We start from the raw sequence: 3,891 nt of genomic DNA on the forward strand, positions 1-3,891 counted from the left end.
TGTTGTTGGAGATGGTTGGAGTTGAAGAAGAAGAAGAAGGAATAGGAATCAGAACAAATGTTGTTGTTCTTGTTCTTGTTAGCAAAGAAAAGGAAAACGCAGCAGCAGCAGCATAAATAAGAAGATGATGCTATGCACCGATCACAGATCAGTTATGATTATATAATGGCTTTTCCGATGGGAAAGAAAAGAGCTAAATCACTGTTGAACGAATGACTTACACAGTTACACTTACAAGTTACCACTACAAATTAGAATCACATTTCTGCCCCTCTGTGTATATTATAGTGGTACTTCGGAGTTTGACACTTGCTATATTTTAACTATATTAATTAATTGTGTTTTTGCGGTACGTGTTTATTTAGTGGATAAAAGAAAAGTATAAGGAAAGGAAGGGAGAAAAAAGTAAGATGATTTTTGATGTAGTAGGAAGAAAAGAATATTTTTTAATCTTGTTTAATTAGAAAGAAAGTGAGAGAAAATAACATATATATTTATAAAAGGATAAATAATTATTTTTGTCTCTAAATATGTAATTTATTTAAAAGATGAAAATATAATATTTAGTCCCTCGAAAGTGTAAAAAATGTAACAAATATATTCGGCTGTTAACTTCTGTCTGTGTCGTCGTTAATAAAATAGTCTATGTGACACAGAAGGATAAATTTATCACTGAAATAATTGTCAACGAGATAATATTGAATTGTCAGCATAGGGATATATTTGTCATATAATATATTTCTTTTACTTCTCATCTTTCTACCCTATTGACAAATGCGTCTCTAAGAGATGAAAATATGAAATTTAGTTTCCAAAAATGTAAAAAATGTGACAAATATATGCAGACGTTAATAGTAAATCGTGACTAATTATTACAATTTGAGAAATTTATACTGATTGGGACAATTTTTTTAACAAACTTCTATAAATTAGATTGAGTTTAAAAGAAAAATGAATACTAGTTTTATAAATTCGTAAATAACTTTTTTATACTTGTTTGATGATTGGTTTAAGTAAAAAAATACTTATTGTAAAATATTATAGTTAAATTAGATTCATGAATAATTTTTAGGAAAAATTACAATGACACTTTGAATTTGTAAAAAATACTCACCTCCTTTAAATGATTTTTTTAAGTTGTGATTTTTTAAATGATCAGTCAATAAAAAATACTTGTGTATGATATAAAAAAATAATTTAAAAATCAACAAACTTTTATTATATTTTGTAATTTGATGTCATTATATATATTAATAGATATTCATATTTTATTATGAAAAATTTATAAAAAAAATATAATTAAATAAATAGTGTTTGATTAAACAGAAATAATGGTTTTCTTATCATTTTACAATAATTTTTTTCCTATGTTAATAACATTTATTCAAGAGTTAACAACCAAATGATTGATTTTTTTTGTTTGTAGTAAAAGAAAAGTAAGAAGAATTCGTCAAAGTAATAAAAATTCACTTCCATTGATAATATTTTGTCGTAATCATTATAAATTTTTCAAAATTATAATAATTAATCACAATCTACTACTAACGTCGAGATATATTTGTCGCACTTTTTACACTTTCGGGTTTCATCTTTGAGGGACGTATTTGTCAGTGAAGTGAAAGACGAAAAGTCAAAAATTCATCCCTCTATGTCACATAAGTTATTTTATGTTGACAATTAGAGATGAACACATTGATAATGAGTGACAAATTAAAGATGAACACATTGACAATGAGTGACAAATTTATCCCTCTATGTCACATAAGTTATTTTATTAATGGTGAGAGATGAAAGATAACAGCCGGATATATTTATCGTATTTTTTAGACTTTTAAAAATTAAATTTTGCATTTTTATTTTTCAGGAATTTATTTATGAGCGAATTACACATTCATGAAAAAAAGTGACTATTTATCTTTATAAAATAATACATATTCTTAAATAAAAGAACGAGACATGATACAGAGAATAAAAATATAAGATATTAAAAATGTCTTTTAACTTATTATTATTTTAATAATGTTAAATAACTTTTAAAAAATCATTCTTGCAAATTATTTTTATTAACATTATTCAAAATAATTTAATATGTTTAAATTATTTTAAATAAATATTTATTAGCTTCAAATTATTTTCAAAGTAATTTTAATTAACCAAAATCCACATAAATGTTGACCTGAGTAAAAACGTTCTGAGAAACAAATGTAAAATTGTAGATGCTAAACTGATTTTTTTTCCACCAAAGATTTACATGTGAAGGATAATTATGTCTTTCTGCAACAAATCTAGACTCAAAAGTCAAAACACTCGCGGGAGAGAATTTTATTCTAAAACTGGCAACGTTAATCTCAACCCTTATCTTCATCCAACGTTTTAAAAAATTGTTGGAGAGGCAAGGGAACCATTCCACTCTCTCATGTCACAAGGCGGAAAGGGATTTCTTATGGGGCCCACCATTAAAGCTTCTTTCCTTCTTCCTTTGGAAACCAAACGGAACACTCGGATTACAAAAAATAAAATTAAAAAACGAAAGAGCGGATATGTTTAGGGTCTCTTTAGTTTTCATTTTCATTCTGTTTTCATTTTTTATTTTTTTATTTTTTTTGAAAACTAATTTTTTATTTTTAAAAAATAAAAATACTGAAAATACATTTTTAAAAAAATATATATATTTAGATTTACTTAAAATTATATTTTTTGTTACCATATTTTCATTTTACTTAAAATGATATTTTTTATTTCAACTGAAAACAAGATTTTATTATTTTTAATTTTTATTTTATTTAAAAAAATATTTTCATTAAAAATAAAAATAAAGATCTAACCAAACACATTTTTATCATTATTTTTTATTTTCATTAAAAATGAAGAAAAAAATAACACAACCAAACACTCTCGTAATTTTTGTCTAGAGTGATTTTTTGTTTTTAGTTTTAAAATATTTAAAAATTTAATTCAATTGTTTTAAATTATTAATTATTAATTTCAACTTTAATTTTAAAAATTATTTGGAAAAAAAGGAACTTTAGAATTAATTTTAAAACCATTTACAAATTTCTTCCATGTATCTTTAATATAAAAAATTTGTAATCCTAAAAAAAATCAATCTAATGAATCGCCGCTTTGTAATAGTTTTCAATAGTTAAGCAAAATAGCGGTGAAGAAAAATCCTGGTTGATTTAATTTCTTTTTACCGACAAATATATATCCCTCTGTGTAAAAAAAAATACAATAAGATGTCGTAGCGAACTTGTGCTTTTTCCAACACACGAAAGGAGAATTTCTGTGGGGTTGCGGTGTTGAAAGAGGTTGAGGGAGAGGAACGCGCGCTTTTGAGGTGATGGGATTGAAAGTCGCAACGGTGGTGTTTTGGTGCAAGGAGGGTCGTGATGGACTGATGGTTGCATTCTGCTATTGCACCACGACGGCTGGAGGCACATGGCAGCGATAAACATGTTTTGTGTTTGCTGGTTTCATGGTGGCTGTTATAGGTGGCGGCGCAAGGATGGTGTTTGGTAGTGATTGTTATGGGTTTGAGATTTTTTTTTCAAAAAAAAAAAATCTAAAATTTGTGATGATTTTTCACTGTCACGCTGATTTGATTTTTTTTAAAAAAAATTGTGATTTATAATTGTTTTTAATTAAAAAATTACATTTTAAAATTTAAATTAAAGAAATGTAGTTCCCAAAAAATAACCTATTTTAATTTTGTAGTGACGTAAAATATTTCAAAAATTTTACAATGGATTTTAATATTTTAATATTTATTAGGACAAGAAATATATCTTATTTTCTACAAATTAAATAAAAATTATTTTGAAAACAACAAAAAATTAACTCAATTTATTTTTGTCCAATAGATTTTTGTTTTAAAATGTAACTAAAAATACA

Source organism: Glycine max, chromosome 11 (genome assembly GCF_000004515.6).
Source record: "Glycine max cultivar Williams 82 chromosome 11, Glycine_max_v4.0, whole genome shotgun sequence".
Lineage (NCBI taxonomy): Eukaryota > Viridiplantae > Streptophyta > Magnoliopsida > Fabales > Fabaceae > Glycine > Glycine max.